The sequence below is a fragment of the Rhinolophus ferrumequinum genome, chromosome 16, assembly GCF_004115265.2.
Source record: "Rhinolophus ferrumequinum isolate MPI-CBG mRhiFer1 chromosome 16, mRhiFer1_v1.p, whole genome shotgun sequence".
NCBI lineage: Eukaryota > Metazoa > Chordata > Mammalia > Chiroptera > Rhinolophidae > Rhinolophus > Rhinolophus ferrumequinum.
In genome coordinates, this window is record NC_046299.1 from 23,764,357 (window position 1) to 23,779,849 (window position 15,493).

Consider the following 15,493-nt stretch of genomic DNA (forward strand, 5'->3'; position numbering starts at 1 on the left):
ACAAGACTGAATTAGAAGAGACAAAACTTCAGACAGATCCGGAGAAATCCAAAACTTCAATTCAAAAATCTTTATGCACTCCTATGTTTATTGCAGCACTATACACAATAGCTAAGACATGGAAACAACCAAAATGCCCATCAGTAGATGACTGGATTAAGAAACTGTGGTACATTTATACAATGGAGTATTATGCAGCCATAAAGAAGAAAGAAATCTTACCATTTGCAACAACATGGATGGACCTAGAGAACATTATGTTAAGTGAAATAAGTCAGACAGAGAAAGATAAGTACCATATGATCTCACTTATTTGCGGATTCTAAAGAAAAGAATAAGTGAATGAACTAATCAGAAACAGTTTTGGAGACAATGAGGAAAAACAGGGTTGCTAGATGGGCGGGAGGGGTGGGGGGTGGGGGGGAGGGTGAGGGGATTGGAGGGCAGTCGGTGACCACAGGATGGCCACGGGTTTGAAAATTAATCTGGGGAACGTAATTTGGTGGTTACCAGAAGGTAAAGGGGTTGGGGGGTGGGGGATGAGGGTGAGGGGGATCAAATGTATGGTGATGGAAGGGGAGCTGACTCTAGGTGGTGAACACAGTGTGATTTATGGATGATGTGATACAGAATTGCACACCTGAAATCTATGTAATTTTACTAACAATTGTCACCCCAATAAATTAAAAAAAAAAAAAGAAAAAAAAGAAGATAGGTGAAAAACAGAAAAGAAAAAAAAAACTTCAGACAGGATTGGAAAAATAATTTGGAGAAATTAAGGCCAGCTGACCTTAAAAGGCTAGTTTGGGAAGATTTGGGGACATGAGAAGAGGAAGCAAAGGCCACAGAACAGAGTGGCTTCTATGCATGAGGCGTCTATATGGTAGAGTTGATCTCAGTTTAGCATCCTGAGTTGTTAAAGACAATAGAAGAGCTCCAACTCTGGCCTTGAAGGGAAGGGAATGGGGCAGCAGCAGAAACAATGTTGCATGAACAACAGATTGTTTGCTAGGAATGTCAAGCCCAACAGTCAAGCCCAAGGTGGGAGTCCTGAGAGGTGTGGCAGTATAACTCATGCCAGAGATCCCAAGCAGTCAAAAAGAGAAAACAACTGGGGCAGATTGACTCACCCAGTACTTTAGGGGGCAGGGACTAAGAGAACAAAAGCTTAATAAGTTACAAAGAATGAAGAATGTTACTAAAAAGCAGAGGGGACTAAAAGTAACTTCTGATTTTCCAGACAATTTGACATTGTTTTGCTGTGAGATTGCTACACTCTGGAGTAAACTAGAAGACTCTTGTTGGAGGGTGGGCTAGGGCAGGCTGGGTTTGCTGCATAGCTACCAGTCTGTGGCCAAGAAAAGGTGTGGAGAGAGGGTAGAGGTCATCTGGGAAGGGGAATAAGGAACAGACTCAGAGAAATAAGAAATAATTAACTTGAATACCTGACAGGGAAAGAAAGACCAGGCGATGATCTGAAGAAGGGAAGGCAACCCCAGCATCTCAAGACCTGCACAAATCACTTTGCAAATGGATGCTGAACTCAAAACTGCCCAACAGGTGCTTGGAAAAAGCACTGGCTTGGTTTTAAGAGGCAGCTGGGGAAAAGTCAAATGCAATCCAATGTGTCATGTAACCTAAACTTCCTGGGAGTAATTAGCAAATTCTACAAAAGCAGATCTAATATTTAGGAAAATAGATTTCTTGTTACTTCACTATGGAATGGTGCAATATAGTTTTCCCACACTTTAGAACATGAGTAACATATTTGAGATTTTTTTACATACCTATTTCCTATACTATTACTTATGTAATATATTTTTCTTTAAATCACTTTTTAAACTTAAATACATTTATTTAAAAGAAAACTAAAAAAAAAATCATTTCTTTAAGTGAAACATCAGTATCACTGGAAAAGTGATAACTTTCCAAATGGAAGCTAACTGAAAACTAGTAACTAAATAAAAAATAGAAAAAAATTATCTCCATGTTTCTTTTAGAGTTATATTGTTTGCTAGTGGCTTTAGGCATAGGTATTACTCATACATCTGAAATATAAGAGACTCTTCGGGAAATATTGGTTTTATGGACTTCAGACTGTAAGCAGGTGTTTTTCAACTCAATTAGCAACCCATTAGAGGGTTTTGAAATTGATGTAGTGTGTGATGGCCACGTTGACAAAAAGAGAGAATGGAGTGGAGAATATCAGTGCATTTTTGCACATAGTATTTGGGTATGTGTTGTTTTGCAAAACTTTTACTTCTTCAGTTGTATATATATTTTATATGGCACTGATGTAAAATGTATTTCTGTGGCCTCAACTGTGGGCAGTGGTGGAAAATTTGAAAGTTGCTGTAATCTGTATCCCTATTTCACGCTTCTGTGTATTGGTGGCACTGAACAGCAGAAATCGCTTGGAGGAAAAATGATGGACTTCCTTTGGCCCGCCACTCCTGCTGGTGAGGAGGGTGGGGGGGACATAACTAGGGCTCTCCTTGTGCCCTTTTAAGGCCATACCCTCCAGAAGTTGGGGGGGAGGCGGATTTGTAGAGGGAAGCAGACGTCTCTCCAAAGAAGCTTGCCTTTATCCCTCCAGTGCTATAATAGCTTCAAGATAGAGAGGAGTGGCTAAGGTGGTCCTATCAGGTCATGCCTTGCCCTCTGTAATCTAGGGACTGCAGGTGAGAAATGGGACAGAATGGTCCAAAAGAGGCAGAAAGATCTATATTCCAAACTGTCCCTCGCATAAACCCCACCATCCTGGAACTGGAGACAGGATAATACATTTATTTGATCTCACACCTTTGCAATGCTCTTCCCAGAATTCAACACACCTTTCGCGACCCACAGGGCCTTTCTTTACTGGGCTCTGACCTGCCTCTTCAGAGTCATTCTCCATCACCACTATCCTTAAGCTGTAAGCTTCCACAACACCAAAATACTGACCCTTCTATGCCAGCCATGGTAAGATGCCCTCCTGAAGATGATCTTTTAACTCCTAAAGAGTTTTTTTGAAAGATGTGGGGCAACATCTTAAAATCAAGGGATTTCACACAAAATTCTAGATTTCTGGCTCACACTCATGCCTACAGGGGCTAGGTAGTAATATAAGTACATGAATCAGCTCCATTTTCCTAACTTTTATAGAGAATAGGGATCAGAGAAATATTTCTTAACAGCAAATCTTCACATTTCTACAAATTGGGAAATGGTGGCATTTACCCAGTGTTTACACAAGCATGATAATAAATGGCACCTGAAAGTCAGCCTCCCTGAGTAGAGAGAGGTGGGAGCGTGGGAGAACTGGAGGGCACATTCCCCACTAAATGGGGACAGCCTTTCCAGGCCGCAATTTCCATACGGGAATGTAGACCCAATGTTTCTTCCTTTTCTCTCAGCATCAGACCCCAGAAGTGGTGGGGTGAGACATGTCATAGACCTGCAGTAAAAGCCTGCATCCTCCCCACCATTTGAGGTGCCCTAGACATCTTGATACACACTCTAACATTTGTTTCTATAGTTCTATGAGATCATGCTCTCTTAAAGCACATGTCTCTTGGAACAAAATGAGCAGGAAATAGTACTTTTTGGTGCCTAGAGGAGTGTTATAGTAGTTAGCAGGATTTTCACTCGGGGATTCTTAAAGAAATTGCCATACTTTACCTATGATCAATACCTAGGGGCATTTAAAAGGACCTATGGCCAATATCTATCAAATAAATAAATAAATAAAATGCGCATGTCCTTTGATCCAGCAATTCCCCTTCTGATGTATCTTAGAAATACACTTCCTATGTTCACAAAGGTGAATGTGTAAAGGTATTCTTTGCAGCATTGTCAATAGCAATAGCCTGAAAGAGAACTAATTCATGTAGCAATAGGGGACTAGTTAAACAAATTATGGCACAGCCTTATAGTAGAATACTATGCTGCAGTTAGGAAGTCTGAGGTAGTAATACAGGATGCGTTGCGGTTAAACGTGCAGGCCCTAGGGTTCAACTGTCTGGGTTCAAATCCCAGCTCTGCCTTTCAGCAGAGCTGTGATCTTGGGCAAGTTACCTAACCTCTCTGTGCTACTGTCCTTGTCTATAAAAGGGAATGATAATAGAAACCTGCCTCATAAATTTTTCAGTTTTAAATAAGTTAATACAAGTAAAGCACTTAGCACAGTGCCTGGCATATAATAGGAACTATAAGGTTTAGCTATTGTTACTTGTTGTGATTTTGTTAAATTAACATTTGTTAAGTAGAGCCCCAGGATGTTAGACGGAGAGTCCATGGTCAACAAAAGACTACAAGGGAAAACAGAATAGAGAAGTTTATTACTCACAGATCCTGGAGCAAATATGTGGCACAGCTGGAAGGGCCACATGGGGAGGTCAAGGCAGGCTGCAGGCAGACAGAGAGCCACAGGACCTGGGGCACATACCTTTATTAGGTTCTGTGGTAGAGTGCTTTGGCATTCTTGGGCTAAGGCTGGATTGGTCGATTCAAACCTAAAATAGCCGGTTTTGATAAGTTCTGTGGGGGTCTTATTAAGGGGCACACAAGGGGAAGGCCCTGGGAGACGGGAGACTTTATCACAAGGGCTGTTGGGAAGTCGTATCAGGAAATTACATTTACTTGTGACTCTGCAAGCTGTTATCTAGGCATGTGTGTGGGAAGGCTAGTGTCCGTTCAAGGCCACTGCAGTCTCCTTGGCCACACAAAACGGATGCAACAATATTATGGAGTAGTTTAGCTGAATTCTCAACACTTATAAATAAACTGGTATGGAATAATTTCTAAGATATATTAAGTGAAAGAATTAAGTTGCAGAACAGCATATGCTACAGTGTACATATATACTATGTTATTGCCTTGTATAAAGAAAAGGGGTTATTTGCATGTATATGCCAAGACTGTCTCTGGAAGGATGCTTATAAAATAAAAGGACCAGTGGTTTTAGATGAAAACGTGCACGGTGTTACACTAATTGCTTTCATTGAAGACCTTGCCAGACTCCTGCCACTATTTGTGTGTTAGCCTCTACTCATTTCTCCTTCGTCTGCCTTCCACGGGACCGGGACACGGACACTTCTGCTCCTACCTGCTCCTTGTGGGCAGTGTGGAGGCCATTAAGTTATGTGGCTTGACAGAGACTTGGCAGCACAAACATTTGTCGCTGGGTTCTAAAACTCCATGTGTCTTCAACATAACTCATTATCTTTACCTTCCCAACCTCTAAATTTGGTGCTCTCTCTTGTATTTCTTATCTCAGTGAATCTCCCCTCTCCTGTCACCCAAGCCAGAAACCTGGGGGTCCTACGAACCCCTCCTCTCTGTCACCTTCAGCCCCCACCTGTTGTCGGTCACCAAGTCTTAGTTATTTTGCACCCCAAATATCACTTGTATCCTCTCTTCTCTCTTAAAAATACATGTACACACATCCATATTTGATGCTTTTTTAAAATATAAAAGATATAGACAAATACGAAGAATAATATTACACACATATGTTCCCCATTCCAAACTCACGACTATTAACATTTTGTCCAGTTAGTTCTCCTGGTCTTTTTGTTTTTTATAATAAAACATCACATTAGTAGCTGAGTTCTTTCTAAGTGACACACCCAATTTAACCCCCTCCCCCCATTATTGTTGTTTTCAAGTCCACTAGTTCTCCATGCCTCAGATTTCTTATTTTTTTAGACACACATATATTTAGCCATGAAGAATATATAGGATTACTTTGTGTATGTTTGTGCATATGTTATGTTATGCATATGTTAAACATATGCATAGATGTACATTTTATTTATGTATGCAGTTCATATGCCACATTTTATTTGTCCATTACAAATAATGCTGTCATGAATATCTCTGTATATGTTTCTTTGTGCCCACGAACAAAAATTTTTATGGGTTATATAATTAGAAGGGACATTGCTAGGTCATAGGGTATTTGCATTATCAAATTTATTGTATGCTGCCCAATTGCTTTCCATAAATGGCTGAATTAATTTACAGTCCCGCTAGCAATGTATGAGAGCACTATTTTCTTCATGTCGGCTCCAATATTTGATATCATCATCCTTTTTTTATTTTTGCTCATCTGAAGCCTGAAAATGGTATCTCATTGTTTTACTTTTGCATTCCCTTAATTATTAGGCTGAAAAATCTCTTCATACATTTTTGGGGGACCCATTTGGATTTTTCTTTTGTTAATTGCCTATTTGTATATTTCGCCCATTTTTCTAAGCTGTTTGTATTTTTCATATAGTTTTGTAGGATTAAAAAATATATATTCAAATACTCAAAAATCTTTTCCATCCCTCCTGCTGTACCCCAATACAGATACTAATCATCCCTTGCAAAGTTTCTTGCAACAGTTTACAAACTGGTCTCTCTGCTTTCAGTTTGTCCTTCTTCAAACCATCTTCCACACTGCAGCCTGAGTTATCTTTCTAGCAAGCAAAGCTGAGCATGCCATTACCAAATTCACTATTGACAGGGAAATCAAACCAAATCAAACCATCATCATCAGCAACAAAAAAATCCCCAAAATTTAAAGCCGTAAATCTACAAGTGAACACTTTGGCACGCCATGTCAGGGACTCCATGATCCGATCCCTTTCTACGTGAGTGAGGCCATTACACTGTGTTCCTCGTTCTGCATCTTACCTCCAGCCATTCAGAACAAAGAACGGTACTGGCCATTCTTTGAACATATCAGGCTCACTCATGCTTCTAGGCTTTTGTGCACTCATTTGCACTGCTATTTTATTCCCCTAGTAAAAATTTCCCTGGTATCCCTGAAGAGACCTGGTTGCTCTTTGCTCAACCCATGTATACACCATGACTCCACTATAATATTTATGACCTTGCATTGAAATGACTTATTAGATATATGTCTTCTTTATGGATTGAAAGCTTCAATTGGCCAGAGCTCTTGCCTATTTGTCTCAAGAGGCAGTATAGTGGAGTGGTTAGGAGTGTGGGCTCTGAAGCCAGATTGCTTGGGTTTGAATCAGCTCTGTTACTATTTGGGAAGTTGCTTAGCTTCTCCATGCCTCAGATTCCTGCTTTGTAAAGTGGGGCTCATAATGGTACCTATCTCATTGAGTTGTATTAAACCAGTTAATACATATAGTAAAGTGTTTATAACAGTGTCCAGCATATAATAGGTGCTCAATAAAGGTTAATTCTGATTATCTCTTTTTATTAACCCATTATTCAAACTATTATTTATCAGTGGTAGGCACTTGGTATATTTGCACAAATGAATGCTTTGTCCACTGACCTGGATGTCTTAATGTTTTTTCAGAATTAGTACTGAAGAAATGGTATATACACACAGTGGAATATTACTTAGCAATTAAAAAGAATGAAATCTCACCATTTGTGACAACATGAATGGACCTAGAGGGTATTATACTAAGTGAAATAAGACAGAGAAAGACAAATACCATATGATTTCACTTATATGTGGAATGTAAAAAAAAAAAGAATAAACAAAATAAAACAGAAACAGACTCATACATAGAGAGAACAAGCTGATGGTTGCCAAAGAGGAGGAGGTGAAATAAATAAATAAATAAATAACAAAACCTAAAAATGAATAAATAAAGCCAAGCTCCTTGAAAACAAAACAAAACAAAACAGGAAGGGAATAAGAGAAGATAGATGTGGGTAATGTTGTAAGCTTTGGTGTCAAGAAGCTGAAAAAACTATATATACATATTTATCAGGAGATACTGCTGTGAAAGAAAAAAAAGTGAAAGCCTGATTATTGAAATCAATGTACACCAACTTCTTATTTGTATGTTTTATCTTAGAATTCTAGAACTCATGGAAGCAGAAGCAAGCAAAACTTAATGATCTTATAAACAGAGGTACTCTAGCCTGCATACTCAACACCCTGTATTTACAACAAAATTTAACACTACTTTAGCTCTCCTGGAATTAAATTCATAGATAATGTAAACTATTTGCACAAATAATTTCAAGAAACCAATGTAATGTTTTAATAATATAAAGGTGAAAAAGAGAAAGTGGTTTATTCTGAAGTCCTATACTCATATCAATAAAAATAATAAAATAATATGTTTCTTACAATGTAAATACTCTGATAGCCAATGTGAGAACTCCAGGACAAAACTGTCCCCACAAAATTTCAGTACGCCCCCTAGGAGCAGTACTGTGCCCACTGAGAACAAAAAGAAACAAGGAATTAGTGAGAATGAAACAATAGTTAATTATCAGCTAATGCTTATTGTGGTTAGCATGTTCCTTTCCAATTTGTAAGTCTAGATAGGTCAGTTAAAGTTTGCATTGTTTGCTTTATACCTTTACCTTTTCCATAAAGCAAAGTTCTGTATTAACATGTAAAGTTAAAAAACAAAAAAAGAATTAGTACTGAGAATGTCGAAACCCCTATCTATTGTCCTTGGGGTGTTATATCCTTCCTGGGGGCCAGCTCAGTCAGTTCTCCCAGTCTGTTTCCTGCTTGGTCCTGACTTCCTCTGATTTCCTGACAAAAGGCCCATTTCTCAAAAGGAGATTCCTAGGGCGAGAGGATGTACTTGGAACAGTGTTAGCCTAGGTAACACTTGACATCCCCACCTGAAATTTCAGGAGTAATCCTCACTGTTCACTTAGTCCTAGCTTGGGTCTTGGTCAGTAGTGTCCTGCTCTTCCTGCCTTTGTTCCCAGCTCCTCCATTCCAGGTACTTAGCTCCCATACCAGCAATGACTGGAGGCATCAGAAAAATGCATTACATTAAATGAATCTGAGAACATTCTTTGCATTTAAAAAAAGTCAGCTAGTCACTCTGTGCTACCTTCCACCCCAGTCGTCTCCAAGCCACTCACCAACTCCGCCTTTTCCCTCTTCTCTTCACCCTGGAAGCAGCTTTCAGTCTGAGGTCTCAACATGGGGTAAACCCAAACCATCTGTTCCAGGATTCCTCCAGAATCCAGTTTCCCATGTCGGGGCTTCAGATGGTCTTTACCATAATGTTCTTTTTGAACTTGTCCAAGCACAAAATTCTCACTTTGTGTTCTTATGGCCAGAGCAGAAACAAACCTTTCCTGGGTAGTTGGCAGCAGGAAAATATGCTTTGTTTTTGTTCTGTAGAGCAGAGCCTAGAAATGCCATGCATGATTTTCTAGAGGGCCCTTAGTGTGCTGCTGGCTCGGATCACAGATGAAAAATTCAGATGTGGACAGGTGTGAAAGTCAAAGGATCAGCCTGGGGGATTCTGGGTGTCTCCAATTCAGCAGAACAAATGGCAAAACAACAGGTGTCCACAGATGTACCGACCCATGAGGCACTCATACCCAAAGCTCACTTTGGGATTGAATTCTCTCATGAAATCTGCCCCCTCTGTGTGCAGTCCTTATCACCCAATCTCTGCAGGGCTTGGAACATGATGCATTCTGCTGGCCTTATGTTATAGGTACCAAGAGGTTATGTGTGACTCACTCAGGATTAGCTGGCTTTAGGACTCAAAGTTCTGACATTTTAAGGCTGTTCATTAGTCATAGAATATTGCAGCCTGCTTACAGATGTTGCATAATAGTTAAAAACTAGGGTTGAAGCAAATGCTTAGGGGTAACCACAATTGACAGTCTGTTGAATGGGGAACCCAGTCGAGGGTCCTCAGAGCTGTAAAGGGCTCTCTTGAAATAAGAAGATATTTTCAGGCAGGGGAAGAAGGAATACTATGGAGAAAAGAATCAATATGATTTTTCCTAATTTGGGAATGAGAAATGGAGTTGGTGAACTTTGGAAATTAGGCATTCCATAGACATAAACCAGAGCCAGGGACTACTAAAGTAAAAACGTTGTGAGATTTGTACCACCCCACATTCGTTTTTATTGTTATCTCTCTGCTTCTTGGAGATGGCAGAAAACCCTGAAAAGCAAAAAGGCCTGTGTGCTGGTCATCAGGAGCAGTAGCAAAACAGGGAGTTTAGGGAACTACGTGCTGTTCCTTAGCCAGCATGGGTGGTGGTGTGGCAGCCTCCAAGGAGAGGGAAGCAGGTTGAACACCCGGGTCTGCAGCAAAGAAGGAAAGGAGAGCTTTGGGTGAGGTACACAGTGGAAGGGAGCAGCTGGTCCTGAGAAAGGATTGAGCCATGCAGAAGCAATCTCTTATGTGAATGAGGTTCCTCATAGCAGCATTGTCTATAATAGAACATTGGAAACAACGCAAGTGTCCATCAATAGGGGACTGCAAAATAAATTATGGAACAGCTTTGCTATGGAATACCATGCAGCCATTAAAAAGAATGGAGAGGATATTAAATGTGCCGATATGAAAAGATAACTGAGATATGCTAAGTGAAAAAAGCCAAGGACATTACAGTATGCATATTGTAAAATCCCATTTTTATATGCTGTTTCCTTTTAAGGTTAGGCATATAATATGCATTTACATATTATTGTATGTACGTAGACAATGTCTGGAAGGAAATACATGAAACTGTTAACAGTGCCCCACCTCCACCCTCTGGGAGGGGGGCAGTTAGGGAAGGTATCGGAATTATTGCTTACAACTTTATTATCTTTACTCTGTTTGAAAGTTTCAAAAACCATTTGTAATTTTTTAAAATTATTTTTTGTAAAGCTTTTGAGGGTTTCAGTGAGGCAAATTTCAGGATTTACCATATTTGGAAACCTGTTGCTTAATGCTAATTTCAAATAGGAATATGGATTTTAATTTTCTGATTTTTTCCTTCACCCAGGCTCGTGGACAAAATTGCAGTGTTAATATATGTTCCTTCCATGCACATGTAGAATATTTACAACGACCATGTCTAAGTGACAACAGGATCCAACAAGCTGCCAAAGAACTGATAGCATATAAATAACATTCTGTGTGCAAAATGCAAGAAAATTAGAAATCAGTAATAAAAGTGCCACATTTAAGTAATAATTAAATAACCAATTTAAGACATAGTTCAATTCTACATTTTCTAATAGTGATAACATAAAAAATAAACTTGTCTTAATGCAATTTCTCTGATTTTTACCTTCACCCTTAATTATGATGAAGACATTCACTGCTTTTAAATTGAACTAGCTGTGAATAAATGAACTAGTCAATTTATTTGTTTATATTTGAAGGCAGTTCAGTTGCTTGTGAACTTAATTCTGAATCTGGAGTAAACTTCCTTGTCAGTGGTTGTAACATTAATGTATTAAAGCCGTGAAATTCCTCCGAGATCCGAACCCTTGGCAACAAGGACCATTTGAAGGATCTTGTTTTTCTCTCTGGAGAGGAGTCCACGCCTGCTAGTCACAATAATGTTTAGATACTGACATGGACAGATGCCCAAGAACTCTCATGTGGAAAAAAAAAGTTACAAGACAATGTGTATTAAACATAGTGTTAGATGCCTAATTTAAAACCAGGGATATACTTAGGTGGGGTAGCGGGACACCATAACTATTTCCAGGCTTAGGGTTGCTTTCAGTTCTAAGTCTGGCCATAATTTTATGGTACTGATTTTATAAAACTTTACATATATGTGTATATATATTAAATGTTCATATATACAGAGAAAGCAACCTGAATACATACACTTCAACTTAAAAGTGGTTGTCTCTGAAGAATAGAATTTTAATCACTACCTTATATATTTCTGTAATTTTGACATTTTTTACTAATCAGGAAAATAAGGAAAATGAAAAAATGAAACAAACTGATTATAGGCAGTGGTCAGTTGGGCCCTGTTTGGGAATATCACCCATCAGTGTGTTGTTGTGTGGTCTTAACACCTGTTTTCAGCTACTGAGATGTTGCTGCCAACCTCAGGGACAAAACTTTTCCCACAAGCCCAGCCTGAAGGCTTATGCTTGTTTCCTATGATTTCTTGGTGTCCTTCTGCTGGCACCTCTGACCTCTGGCCACACTCTACCTGATCCCTTGTCTAACTGGGCTCAGTGGACTTTCATCTGACTATTAAGTCTCCCAATTCTGTTTTTCTCTTTTCCAGCTTGGCTTGACCCCCTAGAATTCACATTATTGCAGACCTAATAAAACCCAGCCTCTTTTTTCCTGTGTAAACAGGCCTTCTGGCCATTTTCCTTGCGTGATTCAGAACTCTATGTAAGTGCTCTGGCAAGCTGGAGGAAAGCAAAATGTGGGCACGATCGAGGATATTGAGCACAGTCAGTTTTTAAAGCTGTGTTTGAATGGGAGACGACAATGCCACCAGGTGGAGGACGCTCACCAGTTTCCTGACAGTCTCGGGATGAAGGTTAATCCGCTGGAGCAGAGGAGCAAGACAAAAGGTAGCTAGCTGGCAGTGAGGACATTGCAGATTTGGGGAGGTGGGGGTATCAGGTGGTGATGAGGGGCTTTGACAGACTGAGAGACTTCTCTGGGTGGGGAATTCATCAGGGTCTGGAGCTTCCTGAAGACAAAGGCTGTTGAGGCCACTGGGATTCACTGGGCTTTAGCTAATCTTTGGCTTGGAGATACACAGATGAACCTGTCTGGCCTGTTTGTTGGTGTGTTATCCAGAGAAAAATACCCAGTAAAAGAGAGGCTGGGAGCATAGAAGGCCTCTGAGGTGGAAGGACCCAGCCCTAAGGTAAAGCTGATGGAAACTCAGTGTAGGTCTTCCTTGATGAATAGGTCGCAGCCCAAGGAGAGAGAGGCTGTGAGAGCGAGAGAGGCTGTGAGAGAGAATGAAAGGGGAGGAAGTGCTCAGTGAGCACTTCCAGTTACCATGTTAGAAAGGAGTCAAGAGCCGGGCGGAGGAACCCATCCTTGGGGTACCTGTATGATTCTTAACTGTGTGTGGCTTCCCAGTTGTGTTGTTTCTGTTTTTCCCTGTTTGTTTTCATCCATCGTGGTTAGCAGTAAAGCAACAAAAGTTTTAAAATAAAGTGTGTTTATCTTTAGGAGCAGCAAGGAAGGGGGAGCTGGGCTGGCTAAGGCATCTCCCCAAGGAGATAAAAGCAAGCTGGTCTCTATTTTATTCTACTGATACATTTATCTATTCCCATGTCAAGACCAAATTGATTTAATTACAGTGGTTTTATAGTACATTCTGATATTTGGTAAGACAAGTTTCACCCCTTATTTTTTTTCCACATTTTTATTTGCCATTTAAAAGCATTTCTTCTTTTATATCACTTCATTTTATTTAATTTTCCCCCCAAATCAAAACTTTCTTGTTATCTTATTAGAATTACATCAAATGTGTACATTAATTTTGGAAAAGTTAACACTTTTAGCAATATTCTTTCCAATGATATTCATGGAGTACCTTCTTTGACAAGCTCTGGGGATATAGCAGTGAAGAAGACAGACATGGTCTCTGTTCTCTTTGAGTCTCTCTCTCTCTCTCTCTCTCTCTCTCTATATATATATATATATATATATATATATATATATACATATATATATATATATATCTCCCCCAGTAATTCATTCTTTGGTGTATAGTCATAAGTGTGTGCTAACATCCACCAAAAGACATACAAGAATAGTCATAGCAGTTTTATGCATAATAGACAAAAACTGGAAATACCACAGATGTCCCCAAGTGGAATGGATAAATTGTGGTATAGTTATACAATGGAATACCTGACAGCAATGAAAAAGAATGAACTGTTGACAACCACAACAGCATAGATGAGTCTCACAGATACTATGTTGAGCATAAAAAGGTTGACACAAAAGAGTACATGCTCTATTATCTCATTTCTATGAAGTTCCAAAGTAGGCAAAACTCATCTAGCAATAGAGCAGAATAGTGGCTACTTTAGTGGGAGGGGTGGGGTTGGGGGGGTGGATGCATACTGACTATGCGGGAACACAAGGGAAACTTCTGGGGTGGTGGTCATACTCTACATTTGATCTGGCTATTGATTACATGAATACACACACACACACACACACACACACACACACACGCACATTCATCAAGCCAAACATTATGAACCACCTACTTTACTGTTTGTAAGTGATACTTCAATCGAAACAAAAAAGAATAAAAGGGAAATTCATCCTCACAGAACTGACCTCCTCCCCTTCAGTGTGCCTAGGATAAGCAACCATCTGCCTTCCTCTGTCTTCTGCCTTCTCCATCTCTGAAAAGCTGAATTTTCTAGTGCTTTCTAGGCTGGGCCATTGCAATGTTGATGTGCCCGCAGCTGCTGTTCATATCATGATTTTCCAGCTCCCTCCCTCCTTTTTAAAAATAGATTTTAAAAAAATCTCTTGATGGAATACAGTACAGTATTGTGGAAAAGCGGCAGACCTGGACCAGCCTGCTCAAACTCCCTCACCCCTACTGGTCAATAAGAAACCCTGGGTTTTTATGCCTTACCCCCAAAAGAGTTATAAAGTTCCGTAAGTGCCTGGAAAGCAAGCGAGACTGTGCGATGCAATCTGGATCGCCCATTGCCAATTCGCTTTGCTCACCCACCGTAGTGGCTGGGCCTTATGCTTCCTAGGGGAAAATGAGCAGTTTCAATGCCTGCCCCCTCCTTCTCCCCTCTCCCATCTCACCCACTCTCCTCTCTTTGTTCTCCATAAGTGGTTCCTTAATGTAGGGGGGCCTGTATTTGTGGCTCTTTGGGGAGAAAAACTTTGAGCCTAACTTGGGGTTTCACAGGTCACCCCAAGATTACAAGCACTGGATGCAGCCTGCAGCGGTTACAAAAGGCAGATTACCATGCAGCGCTGCTGAGTTGCACTTATTTCGTGCCATTTTGTATTTCCGCCCTCTAGGGCAGTGACTCACTGCTTTGCAGTTCAACGTGAGGACATGTCCCTCGGTGTTGACTGCCTGATGCTCCTGGAGGACGTTCCTAACCCACCACTCGCCGAGTTATTAGAAATCTCGCTCAGAAATCACTAATCCCCAAATAGCCTCTATTCTCTCAACTGCTGGCTTCCTTGCTTTGATTTTATGCACAGTAGTTCTAAACTCAAGGCCAAAAATTCCACCCCATGCCGAGCCACTTTCAAAGGAAAACCAATATGCTAAGACTAGAGGGGGATTTGAATAGCGGCTAATTGTCAGTTTTTCTAGTGAAAAAAGCTTCCTCTCTCCCCGGAGCGGGCTGGGGTTTTGGAGCACCTCGCTGTTAGGGGCAGCTCAGACTCAGCAGTTTCAATTATTAATCAGGTCAAAGGCTGATGACAATTTTTCTTCTCTTCAGGGGAGGGTCTTGAAAGTTCAGAGGAGGGGATGTCCGGGCCCTTGGCCTGTGATGGGTGGAAAGGAGGGAAGAAGGGAAGCAACTCAAGCCAGACCAGTCCTCAGTTCTTAATGGTTCCTTGCCCCGGACACACTGGGTTGGAAACTTGCTTAATCTGCTTCTGGATCGATTTTAAGTGAATATAGGTCTTTATCCTTTCTGGCGGGTTGTGACGTTCTAAGTTGAGCAAATTCCAGGCTTGACAGCACATGTGAAAGCATATCCTGTTGTACCCTTGCAAATTAGAATGCAGAAAAGGAGGTGTACTCTTCAAATGTGTCCACT